At 40.5% G+C, this 14058-nt stretch overlaps 1 protein-coding gene across 15 annotated transcripts in view; it reads right to left on the reverse strand.

Annotated features, from left to right (window-relative positions):
• CAST (calpastatin) overlaps positions 1-14058 on the reverse strand; it is a 63531-nt gene that overhangs the window by 30753 nt on the left and 18720 nt on the right. For 2 of the 15 annotated variants that reach the window (XM_068928476.1, XM_068928473.1), the window contains exon 1: positions 13098-13221. The exons of 8 other annotated variants lie outside the window; for them this stretch is intronic. The gene's annotated coding sequence lies outside the window, so the exon portion shown is untranslated. Of the gene's footprint in view, positions 1-9004; positions 9092-11721; positions 12036-13097; positions 13222-14058 lie in introns of those variants that run through there. 5 more of the 15 variants (XM_068928478.1, XM_068928474.1, XM_068928477.1 and 2 more) reach the window with 4 other exon arrangements.

Here is a 14058-nt window from a genome sequence, read left to right on the forward strand (position 1 = left end):
TAATTAATCTTTATGTAACACAAGCCAAACAGTGCTTCAGAATATCATGCAACCCTTGCACAGAAGCCGCAAACGACACTCTTCCCAGCTTCAGAGATGTTATTCTCACTGAGAATAGCAGATGATCTACTTCTATTCTGAATGCATCTTTCTTACCCCAGAAATGAATATTCTAATTGTCTCATCAGTACTTTACACAGATATATCACCTCTCTATTCCCGCTTAATGTTTGTCTGCCTAGCCAACCCAACAGCTGTATTTGCCATCTCAACCACAGCAATGTGCTCACAGTTTACGTTCAAATGAATAGCACAAATTCTTTCTAGATTTTTTCCTCAGATGTTTACTCACGCCACTTACTCTATTAAAATACATATTGTCTGAATGAACTCAGAAGCAATATTACTCTTCCGTTCCTGGCGTGACATCTTACTTCCATAAGGAAAATTTTTTCATTTTAAACATGAAATATAACTTTTAAGAAACTTGGCCCTTTTAAATAGCTCCACCCAGCATTTTCAAAACTTTTCATAGTACAAACCTTTCTCAAGACTAAGATAAAACTTAGAGAGAATTTAAAAGGTACACTATTATGACGATAACTTCCCACCCTCTCAAAGTCCAAAACCCAAGGACAGAAATATCAGCACTTTTAGTTAGTACATCTGTCTTTAGGTCCTTCTGCCAATTTTTTATGGTTTTGTAGTCACACTTTTTCTGTGCTCTTACACAATTTCACAACCTTCTGTGCTGCGAGAAGAACTGACACAGTGAAACTGGCTAGATACAAATCTCAGATGTCACTTGTGTGTATGTGTGTTGGGGGGGTGGAGCATCGTTAAACGGACATCCAGTAGAACTGCAAATACCAGTCCTTTCCTTAACATGACTAACAATAACACAGGAACTACACTAAATGGTTAATTATCACGTGCAAGAGCAGCATATAAAGCCTTTTCTGATATTTTGGCACGTCTCTGTAAGAGCTTTAATGATTAAATATATACCGGAGAGAATCTACAGTTGCTACACTATTGTTAAGTAAATAATTTCTGCTTCCACGTATGCATATACATTGATTATAATAGATGAGAGCTTTTGGAGTGGGGGGAGAGGAAAACCACATCAGAACGCATAAAGCCTCCCACAGGACAGGGAGCAAATATTTTTAATAACCTTTTTATATACTTCATATACTTCAACTTCGTATGCTTTATATACTTCAACTATCGCTATCATGTAATCTGCAGGCAAAAAGGTCATATTTTTCTTATTCTGCCTAGTAACAGACTTTCCTTTCCTTTTCTTAATTTCCTATTAAATTAATCTGAATTCCTTCTAGATGACTAACAAGTATCTGTTCTACACCTCTTCACATTAGTCATCCTAGTCACTACTCATTTAATAAAGACATATCACTGTATCTGGCAAGGCATGAATTATTTATAATTTATCTGAGCCCTTCTCCCTCCCTCCCCTTCAAAACCTCCCACCAAACCTTTTTCTTACAACATGCTGAAAAATTCTTTGCAAAGTTTCACTACAAAAGCACCACTACAACCTCCGAAGATCCTCTACCACAGCACGGGCTGCCCGTGACAGTGTTACTGTCATGGTTGCTGAAATGTTGTTCCTCAGAAGGCAGTCTTATTGAAGCGGGTCTGTCCTGGAGGAACCTTTACAGCTCTATATCTTAGTTAAAATCTCTCCAAACAAACCCAACTTCTACTTCTTTCTGTGCTGTCCAGGTGAAATGCTTACAACCTAGTAGTAGTTAGGAGAGAGATGAGTTTAAATGCTCATGGAGGAAAAAGTTCGAGGACAAAGAGCAGTCAAATAAATGGCTGCTCACCAGCTAGTATGAAGAAACGTCAAGCCATCCCCCCCTGTAAACACTTACAGTTGACAGAGTGGGAAAAAAACATACAATATCTTTCCTGGGGACTCCAGCAGGGGAAGCAGGAGGGAGGGACCGGGAGGGCACAGGGCATTTCCTACTGTAGCTGATCTTCATAGATAAAGAAGGTGACACAGCACTATCTTGATCTTCTGGCTCCCTCAGAGGCAACACATGTCTTAGTTTCACTACAGAGCACTTTTTGCCTGAATTCCCCAATATTCAGAGTCTCTGGCTGTCCAGACTCCCCCGCAAAAGAGCCCTGCAAGGAGGAAGGAGGGTCCGGTTCTGTAACCACGCTACGCCTCACGGGCGGACAACACAACAAGCTGCAGAGGTCTGAACGTTTCTTTGGTAACTACCACGCAGCCCATAAAAACAATCTGACTTTCCTGTAAGGCCCCTGTTGGATGATTTCCTTTTACTGTGGGTTGTTTTGGTTTTCATCCTTGGGGGGGGGGTTGTGCGAGTTAGCCGACAATATGTAGCTGCTAAAAAAAGCCCTGCGTACTCTACTTGCTGTAGTCTGACAGTCTGAATAGATGAAGTCTTGTCTCCTGATGCAACACATGAATGCATGTCAGGCTTGGAGGTAAATATTGAAGTGTTGCCTAGGAACGAGCATAATAACTGCCTGAGGCATGGCTCACCCAGAAGCTGCAGAGAGATGTTAAGAGGGGGAGGTACACCCTGTTCCTATGAAGGGATGGTAAACCCCTGCCACAATTTGGGCCAAACAACCCCAGTCAAAAATGGTTACATTTGCAAATAAAAAGCAGGAATCACGGGACTTCAATTTGCTCTCAATTTGTGAGAGAGGAAAATCACCTAAATGCTCTATCTAGCAGGAAAAGCCGTGTTTCTCTTGGGCTGCTGCAGATGCCCCAGAGGGCACAACCTGCGATGGATGGAAAAATGAACATCATTAGCGCTGAGGCTTGACCTTCCCATGCCCGCACCTTCGTGGCTCCTGCCCAGACAGAGGTACTGATGCTGGCGGACTCCACGCAAGCCCCATGCAACTGAGACGGGACACCCAGGAGCTCCTGGCTGGGCCAAGAGGCGGCTGCTGGTGGATTGCTCCGTGAGCGGCAGTGCGACGAGGCAAAACACCTGGGAACATACTAACAGCAAGAGACCCGCAAAAACACCCCAGAAAGGGCACCAAAAGAGAGCGGGCTTTTCCACAGAACTGAGATTGGCTCAGAGCAGAAATTACTCCTTCCCTACAAAACAGCTGCTGCCTTATCCTGGGACCAAGAGAAAATAAAGCAGCCACCAACTCAGATGAGGGTGAACAGTGTCTGTTAAGAGGATCAGAAGGCCACTCCTCCACAGCTCCTAAAATAAACAGTTGTAGTCAAGAGTCCCCCTTCCAAAGGGGACAGAAATAGCTCTCTGCTAACTTGCTTGCCCATTTTGGAAGCACGCCGTATCTACCAGACTCCTGGAGGCTCCTCAAGCTACCTGACGCTTACCCCGCTCTGCTAATAACATTGCCAGATAACAGGCACCGCGACGGCTGCCCAGTCGCAGCTTGTACGCTTATCGGTCCCTCCAGCCGACGCTACAGGCCCAGGCACTGACACACAAATATAGGAACTGACTGTGAGACTTCAGCACGCTGCTGACCGTGAGTTAGAGGATGACGTTCCAGGAAGGTCCGCTGATAAAGCACAGGATCTAATTTGAGCAGAAGAGAAGGAAGGCCCTTGGAAACTTATTTGTCAAATTCACAGGGCAGCTTTTATGCAACTGTCAAGAGAACAGTGGGAAAGGGCAAAACGTGGGTTAGTAAAACAAAAAGCAAAAAGCGGTTATTTAATTCTACCGTTTGTGCCTGGGGGATGAGGAAGTAAAAGGGAAAGTGCAACAGGTGAAGAAAACAGAAAAAAAGTAACCTTAAGATGAACCTTTAGAGACAATAATTTCGACTATTCAGGAAACAGGAAGCCAAAGCCTTTTGGAAAAAAAACATTAGGTGAAGAACTCCATGAGAGCTCTCAGGTATTGAAAGCTGAAAAATCACTGGACCTACACCACATGTAGCACAGCAAGCCACCCTCAAAGCATCAGTTAAAACTATACTTTTCAGAAATTTGAGGAGGAAACAATCCATTAGACGACAAAAGGTCACTGCCTATCTTTAGAAAGAAGCATCCAGGTAACAACCCACCAGTCAGCTAACTTCAAAAACTGAAGAGATACTGAAAATATTTAGCAAACAACCAATACATAAACACTTAGATGGTAACAGGAGAATAAGAGTAAACAGATTTGTCAAGAATAAAGCATATAAAGACAACCTAACACGGAATATTTTTTAAACATGGCAACAAGCCTACTGGATAAGAAAATGTCTTGAGAGGAAACATCGTGATGTTACTGTAACAGCTTTTTCACAGCACTTTAGGCGTTATTCTCATAAATAAACCAGGGAATAAACGAGGGAAAGGCGGCCTAGGTGACACTGGATTACAAACGTGCATTCAGCCTGCTTTCAATAGGCCTTGCCGGAAGACATCTCTCCAAGGCTGGGCTGCATTTGATGTTTTCATCAACGTGTTACAGGACAGAATATCAAGTACCGCTCTGAGAAACGTTACTAGCATTTTGGAGGAAAGGATCCAACTTGAAAAGGATAAAACGCAGTGCAAAGCGCTACATGCGGCTCTCAAAGACTTTTGTGCCTACAAGCCTAGCCTCTCAGCGGAAGCGCCTGCCTGCATGAACTGCAGCGCTGGCGGCTTTGGCAACAGGTGAGACAAGCGTTTGCTCAGCGATGTAGCTACGCTCCCTCTGGGACAGCAGGCTCAACGGCCACTTCATTACTCTTTTGGACTTACACACCTTTGATATACAAGTTGTGACTACTTCTCAGCCTTAGCGTTAACACCCGTTTTATTATTTCAGTATTACTAACTTGCAGAGTATATCAGGGACGGAACGAAGAAAAGTAATAAAAAAATGACCTTCCACAATAAAATGCCCAAGCATAATCTTGATCCAATTTACATGCATATGTTCAACTGGCTTTGGTTGCTTCAATTTTGGCCGTGTACCTCAAGGCACAATTTACTCTACTGCTACTTGTGATTAAAAATGGTTGCTTCTTAACATTAATTGCTCGCTTACTAATCCTTGATTAACAGAGATTGGGAGTACTATTGAAAAAAAATGGGTTAATTTACTTACGTGAAATACCTTTTGTCATGGTGTTATGGCTGCTATGGGTTAAATCTTTCACTTGCTTTAATGGTATGTTATATACTTTATAATAGTATATTTTAATAGCTATGCAACTCTTACCTCCCTGAGCCTTTTAACAGGTAGAAAGAGGGCCAAGAATAGCAGAGGACTGAGGCATTTCACAACACTGTGAGCAAAGTAATATACAATTTTCAAAATGAATTCATGTTCCCCCCCCAACAGTATTATGATATGTTGCATAAACACAATTGCATCCATTTTCCATTATGACAAACGGAGCTGCAAGACACAATTTGAGCCAAATGTTTGTGTGTGTGCGCTCACATGCACGTGTGTGTGTAAACATACACACAGTGGCTAAAGTATGCAGAGATTTAAAACTGGAAAAAATTTAACATTGAAACTACCTCTGCTTCTTATACATGAATAGCTCAGCTATTAAGTCATCAAGAAAAGCAATGACTTTTTAATAGGAGAAAGAAAACTGATCAACTGAAAGAGCAATATTTCTTTTGGAGATCTCAGACTCTCAGCTGATTTTGCAAAGGTTTATAATAAAAACTTAAAATATAAGAATCCAGTTAGTACCTGCAGTCACTGGCATGTTTACCTAAAATATGCTTTTAATATATACCACTATATTGTCCTTTATGAGGAGTTTCTATGTACAAGTAAACAGCATGATTCGCTTTCTAAAAAAAATCTGCATTACAAGTTCTAACGAGCAGCTTTGCCATGTGTGACGAGGGGTGTGCCTATTTTATTTTTGAAGCCTATTATCAGTGTTTCAACCCACAAACGTTGCATGTTATAAACAAAGCCTATTGCCCATGCCAATTGCTGAGTGGATAAATTAAAGAAAAGAAAGTAAAAGCCAAAAAACACATACTGGAAAAACCTTAAAGGATAGTTTTTTGGTAGCTACATTCCAATTCAGCATAAAATCCTATACTAGATTTTGTTACTTTGATACCACTAAGCTCATTCCAGCCCTGACTCAGGAAAGCCCCCTCACCTTTGTGCTCAATGCCATTAAAACAAACAAACAAAAGCCAACAACAACAACACCACCACACCTCCAGGGTTTTAGCATTCAAGCATTAAGAATTATTTAAATAGGTAGCTTGCTGAATTCTTGCTTTTGCGGCTGAATTTTTCAATACGTATTTAGTTGTAAATATTCATGTATATAGTAAAAAACCCCTCTCTAGAGATGCTTCCTGTGCTTTTGAAATTCATAAACTCAATGGATGTGAATACAACCTAAAACTCTGTAGAAACTCTTATCCGTGGATAGTTTAACATTCCACAACTTGACAAAGGTAAGAAAAATAATTTCTGAAATAAGAACCTGCCTTAGAAACTATCAAAAATAAATTTGCTCTTTTGAAATGCAAGCGCACAGTTCAGAGCACATGTGAAGAATAAACTGAGGTACAACTAGAATGCATTAATATATTAATATTCTGCAGAGCATTTTATATATATATGTACGTATGTATGTATGTATATGTACATATATAGAGAGAGAACATATATGTAACACTCTGAAGAGGAGTAAACAAACCTCAACAGGTAACTTCATTAGGTGCTGAACTGAAAGTGCACTGAGACTCTTGCTAAAAGACAAGAGAGCATATGTGCTGGCTGTCCAGGAAAGGACTGGTATGCAACAAAAATGCCGGTGGAGACCCGTGCATGAAACCAAACATCAGGAAAGCCTCGTCAGCACATTCCAGTCTTAAGTGGGATCTTAGGAGAGCTTTAGAAGCACATCCTCCACCTGACACCTTCAAACTCCACATAAATTGCCCCCTTGAATGATACTAGCATTAAAAACAAACAGTAGGTTTATGTTCTTGCTTTTTTTCCTGAACCTGAAAGTCATACGTAATAAATCAGAGAGACAAAGACCAGCACTGGTAAAATCGGGCCAAGTCTCTCTGTAAACCTCAATTTAAAGGATGACCCAGGTTACTCTTGTGAAAAAGGCTAACCCTGAAATTTCATTCTTCTGCAATTTTCTCATGACTCAGAATAAGAGAATAAGTATTTGCAACAGATATTAATCTACATACAGGAGTAAGGTCAACCATCATTTAGAGATGCTAAAAGAGCACAAAGGAAATGAACAAATACCTTTCCTCATGAAGGAGAAACATGTAACAGATGTTTAAAGAGACTGGTCTGAACCAGGAAATGGAAGAGGCAATTTGTTCATAAAGCACTTTTTTTTTTTTTTTTTGTAACAGCACTAAGTGTTTCTAAATTTACTGAGGATTGCATCAAGCCAGAGAAGTTTCGTAACATGGATTCATACCTCTTGTTTTCTTCTTTACTAAAATAGAACTTATACTGTTTCAGCAGACAAAAGACATTTGGCAAAACTTGGCAAAACTTTACCCCTAAATCCCATATACAAATTAAAACTGATACACCATATTGTTCAAATTTAAAGTAATGGTTCCACTTAAACAGTGGTTTTTAAGATAACCTACTTGCATTTGAATTTGCTCATGCTGCATCACATGTTATCAAGCACCAGGTGTGATCAAGATCAATCTCAAACTTACCACAGTGAGTAACAGAGCCTTCATCTACCTAGAAGCTAATACCAACCAAACCACCTTTAGGTTAGATGTCCATTTTTAAATCTCTGGACTGCAGCAACCCATGTCAAGTCCAAAGCTTAAAACCAGTAGGGTTTTATTTTCTTAATGTCCCTATCTAAACTCTGAAACAGCTTTCTGCTTAAATAAAGAACGCTCCAAGGTGGGTGAGCAACAACCGATTTAACGCATTTTTGTACCATTTGCCTCTTCTTAAACTTTCTACACCTCAGTTGATGATTACTTACATTCTGGAAGTTACGGACAGGCAGAAAAACTGACAACTGCCCACAGATGATGGGAAGAAGTTCTGCCTGCTCATTTGTTAGTGTATCCTACTGTGTCTAAAGCTCTGGTTTTGTTTCGTTGTTCATTTGTTCTGGGAGAAGTAGAGAAATGGAGTTTGCTCGTCAATCACAGAACACGCACGCTATCTAAGCATGGAGAGCCTTAACATACACACAAATAGACTGTCCAGTTTGATCCGTGAGCAGAAGAAACCATTTACACTTAAGTATTTAGCATGGTTTCTGCCCTATAACCTTTCCTATACACAGACAACTCCCATTTAAGGCCGTTTGGTGATTGTTGTAAGTGATCTGGAAAGACAGACTAACACAACGATATCAGAGTCCATCTGCTGTCTTCAGATTCCTTAGGCATGCAGACCAGCTCTTTGGTAGGCTATACACTTTGTTTCCATAAAACGTAGCTAAAAGCAAAGACTGCAACAAAGCACTACTTTTGGATCCAGGCTATACCTTTCCATCATCAAATTCGGACTTTGTTTCACTAGAAAAGTTTTTAAACTCATAGCTTCAGTCAAATAAAAGCATTGTATTTTCAAACTTATTTTCCACTGTCAAAAATGTCCTTTTTCCTTGCAAATTTCATAAAGAGTGATCTCAGCAGTCCCATCTGATCACAGTCTGGGTTACCTACCTAACATCAAAGTTCCCTTGGCTGTGCATAAAGAAATACTCAAATAAGCCACAGGTTTTGAGCATTAGGTAAAACTTCCTCACTGGGGATATGGAAGTGACATGAAAAGAGTTTTCACATGTATAATTTGTTTTAAACTCCTCATTCTTATTTCTTCTTAAAATGTGCCCTTTGATTATGTCTTTTTGGAACATTTCTGTTTTCTGGCAAGAATTTCCACAGGTTGGCATATACCGGAATTTTATTTCCATTCAGTTGCATTCAAATACTTGAAGCAGCATGTCAGTATTATCCCTGCTCTTCTCAGGTTTCCACTCTGCACAACGGAGCATTACGGTAACTCACATTCTGGTCCCTGGAGCAGAGCTCTCCTTTTCACAGGCAGCTCAGAAATCCTCTTCTCAGCTCTACATTTTACTGTACAGAAATGTCCTGCAGAAACAGTTAATACCTAGCTGTAACTCCTACAGTTAACATTTCATTTCTGTGTTTTGTTTTACACCCCAGAATGTTCCAAAGCTATCTGCAGCAGCAAAGGCAAGCTGATAAGAAAACGCTAGTAAAAACAAGCTGTTGGGTGCCAGCCGCATGCCACACAGAGCTGCTGAGTTCAGCTAGGATTTGCGTGGCTTGGCCTGGAGCGTTATTGAGGAAGAGCATGCAAAGCTCTGCTTCAAGAGAATTGGAACATAAACGGAACATAAAGGAATCAGCATTCTTTACAGAGAAATTTAAAAAGATAAAAATGTCAGGCGAAAGAGGACTTTAGCATAAACCAAAGAGTCCTGAGGTTATTGAGCCTGATTATTTTTAATTGCAATAATCTCCTCAGCCAATATTCATAATGGCCAGCTGGTGGTCACAAGACCTAGTGAAAGAAACTCTGAATCAGAGATTGGATTTTTAACCCTCAGCACGTTAAGTAAAAGGAAATTATTAGGAAAGCAGTATGAACTGATAACGCACACTGTTACACAATGGCTTTTGTTAACAAACTGAATGGAAAATAAGATAGGAGAACAAACAAAAATCCCCATATCAAGTCATCGTAATAGAATTTTGTTTTTGAAGTATCATCTCCACTATAAAACCTTCATGTAGTTTTATTTTTTAAAACATGCCAAAGTCATTTTAGAAAAAAAAAAAACAAAACTGTTTTACTATTCCCATTTAAAAACAGCTGGATTGAGGCATTTCATATTTCTGCATTAGCTCTTAACTCAGGAACTCTCAAAATTGCTTTAGCAGGGCCCTCAGCATGCTCTGCAGGAATAAGCACACTGTCATTCAATTCAAACATATAAAACCTCCATCTTCATGAGGCCTTGTCACGCCTCACAGCGGTCTCTTCCTGAAGACGACAAATTTCAAGATTACAGTTAGGTTCAGGCATACTTCTACTAAAGGAAGGCAGGCACGCAGACTGTTTCTTCCAACAGCAGTCAGGTTTCCGAGCCTTACAGAGCTCCTGGGGAATTCACAAGACCACCGACCTCTCTGCCTTCATACTTAGTTTTTTCCCTTTGGCAGGAGAAAGTCTGCAGGAAGTCCCAGGACTCTGCGAGTCCAGTTTTTTTTTAGCTCAGGAAAGCAACAAGAGCAGGCATGATCAGGATCAACACAGTGAGCACTTACGGAAAAAGAAAGGCGGGTCCTTTACTTTGCGAGGACAGAGGTTTGTTTCTCAATCTCTCTTCTGCCCCATCCCCAGTCCTCCCAGAGCCATTACTTTTATCGCAACACAACTTTACCTAGACTTCAAACATAGATACAGAACTAACTAGCACTGTGAGAAAAGCAGGCCGAGAGACTCATAAGCAAAACAAGTCACCGAAACGCTAAGTTCAGGACTGGAGTTTTCTGCTAGTTATTTATACCCTGCAGAATCAATCACTTCTTCAAAAAAAAGGAAAAACCATCATTCTACACAAGAGGCTGACAGTAATAAATATTTCAGTCTAGAAAACAATCTCTCTTACGTAGAAGAAATAATTATCCATGCTTTATGCCAATTAAAAGACATCAAACAAATACAACAGTGGGAAAACTAGGCAACAAAAAAGATCACAGATCAAGAATCCAGTAGAGACCTCCGCAAAGTTCAAGAACATTTGTGTGATTTAATCTATCGTTATCGCTTTCTCCAAAGGGAAAAAGAGAAGGAGGGATGATACTGATACCATCACATCGCACATGGAACATGATCTTGTCTTCTCAGTTTGTTTTTGGATCAAACTGAAAACACCTGTGATAACGGAGCAGTGGTTTTATTTTACAGTAACTATAATCGAAGAGTGGCATAACCTAAATAACACCTAGCTATCTTATATCTAGTACTATAGAAAAAAAAGATCATTTAATTAAAGTATGAAATGTACAATTTTGTTCCATGGGAATGTATGCATCTGATACAGCCACATCTTTTAGGTATCAAATATAATAAAACCTTCTTGTTAATATGGGTATCAATACCTAAACATGCTTCTACTGAGAAGCTGGTCCTTACGGGTGATCACACCCTGACTATGCAATATTCTCTGTGCTACAAACGCATTAAGCTCTGCATTTGTATCTCAAAAAACGATAGGGGGTTTCGAGGCAAGGAGAGTTTAGGCTGCTAGAAATGCAGAAAGAAAACCAAACGTAAATCCAGAACTAGGACACTACTGAAATATACTGCTCTTCCCCCTTGCCCGTCTCCCCTTCCAGACTCTGCTTATGTCTCATAAACCACTTGTGGTGCAACCTCCAAAACACATTTGGAAATGCATATATACTGGACCTGATAAATACTGGCACAGTTAGTATCTGAAAAGACTGCTTCCAATGTGTTAAAATAATTTTAAAAGCAATTCATTACAGGCAGCTAGTTGGAGTGCTTCAAGCCTCCAGATAAAAGGATCGCGCCAGAAGCCCTGGAAGTCGGCAGCTAGTGTTATTTTAGCCCACAGAATTTCCAGGAGAGAGAGAGGAGGGGAAAAAAAAGAATTAAAACAAGAACATAAGTTAAGCCTAAAACAGAGGCCATATGAAAGAAAAGCCAGTAAGAATAGCTAACTTACTTGGTACACCTGAATTTTATGCTTCCAGCAAGACTGTTACGATAGGCTGTTTTTCATTTTAGTGTTTGTACAGACGATGGTTGCAGTTCGTGCACAGCGCCGGCCAGCCCCCTTTCTGACGTGATGACACAGCGGTGCCGAGCAGAGCGCTCCTCCAGCAGCAGGAAGTACAGCCGCTCCACTTCCGTAACAGCCGGCTGCTGCTGCCTGCGTCTGGGGCAGGGCAATTTAAGCAAAATTGCTCAACTAAAATTGCTGATTCAGAAGCAGACATAGGACCTGCTGCCCTCTACATGGCACACTTCTTTGTATCTGATGTGCCACCGTAAGTGCAAATAAACAAAACTCATCTTCAGCTTCCCATCTAACTTCTGAACGTGGCTTCTTCACATTCCCCCATTCAGCACTACTGCTGCCAAGCTGACAGCGTGCAGACACATAGCAAAAGTCACAGAAGAAACATCCATCACAATGGCATAACTCAAGAAAGTAGCTACTTTTAACTTTCAAGGAGCAGTATTCATTTTCCACCTTTTGAGTTAACAATACTGATGCTGAGGGAAGAAACCTGTTAGTTTCCCATAAACAAGATTAGTATTTTTATCAGAAGTTTATGGGCAAAGCCCTAAATTCTAACACGATTGTCCAAACACCCAAAGCAACTAAACGTTACTAATCAAAAGGAAATGAGATAGCTGCACCAGTTAAGGCTACGAGAATTTGACCGATCAGGACTGCTATTTTTAAGCATAACAAATCCAAATACTTTATATTAACTTAGAATTTAAAAGGCGCAATTGGAAGCTTCTTGAAATACCAATAGTGACTTTGTCTTTAATTTTATTTTTTATACAATCAAATTATCAATACCTGTACTCCAGGAGTTTTTTCTTTTTTAATGAAAAAAAAAACCCTAATAAACACTTCAAACATTTTTTCATATCAGTCTCTATCCTCTCTATCTCAAAGGAAAAAGAAACAAAAGGTCAAGCAGAGAAAGGAAGTTGGGATGGAGAACACCCAGAGATATGACACAGACTGACAAGGAAAATATCCTGTTTTTCTTAGCGAAGTACAGGTTTTTTTGTTAAATGACTCTAATACCATTACAATTTTTGGCTTTTCCAATAGTCTCCTGACCAGAGGCTTGCTTTACAGCCCTGCTTTTCAAAAGCAAAGATTGTCTCTCTGGTGACTGAAGCTACATCCTGTAACTTTACACAACGGCAGCTGCTCCATGCAGAAGGCAGCTTCCGCACTCCTACGACTTCCACTTTCTGATCCACGCGCCTCTGCTACCAACAAAACCAGCATGAACCTCCACAACTCTCAGAGGTAACTGACGCAATTCTAGTATTTTCCAAGTACAAGCTTACCTGTCGGCAAGGGTTGTGAGGGCAGCTCACAGGAAACAGCCCCAGGATTTGCCACAGTCTTGCTACAAAGCACCTACAAATTGAGGATCTTCATGCCATGATGTTCACCCTGCCTACAGAGAACCTGAAACAGAGGTTCTCAGATGGGCCACTTAAATCTTTTTCAAGACAGCAATAAATTTACGCATTTCTGCTGCTCTTCCAAATCAACTACATGACTTCAGATGTTTTCTATTCAGAAATGCCTTCTTTCAAAATAATGTGTCTGTACAAAGATCACAAAAATAAAAATTTCATGACAGTTAAGTAGGGAATGGAGCAAAGAAAAAATCCCAACAATATACTGTCAGTAGGAACCACCTTTAACAACAATCTTGATATTTAAACTTGTGACAGACTTTGCAGTGCGCTGCAGAAATATCAGTAACTTTGCTCAAAGTTCTTCCCTTTCTTCTTGTTTTATTGTCTAATGCACAACAAGACAGCAGACTTAATTCCCCCTTTAGAAATAGCGTTAATTTGGATGACATCTGGAAGTAAGTAACCTTAAGTTTCTTAAATGTTTTAGATCAAAGATCCTCCTTAGAAAATACTCAAGTCTAGTGAAGTCTAAAATAAAAATAATTCTTACAGAACTTCCACTGTTGTTGAATCCTCCCAGTACTCCTTCAATAAATTTATCCATGAAAGTTGTATGGGAAAACGTGTCAAGGAGACAGGCGATGGAAGCTAGCCAGACCGTTCCGTGGGAAAAAGAGCATCAACAGGGCATGCTGACCCATAGTCATGCGGCTGAGCCCACGCCAGTGTGGCGCTGCACCTGGGCTTTGAATCGGAAGCAGCAATGAGCTCAATATGCTTGCTGCGCATGTGTGTAGTCCATTAAAACCTCACATAGGGCCCCCTCCCGGCGCTCCTCACCCTGGACCGAAGCTCAGCGGTGCCAGGGACTCTCCCGCTC

This window comes from Struthio camelus, chromosome Z, assembly GCF_040807025.1.
Source record: "Struthio camelus isolate bStrCam1 chromosome Z, bStrCam1.hap1, whole genome shotgun sequence".
NCBI lineage: Eukaryota > Metazoa > Chordata > Aves > Struthioniformes > Struthionidae > Struthio > Struthio camelus.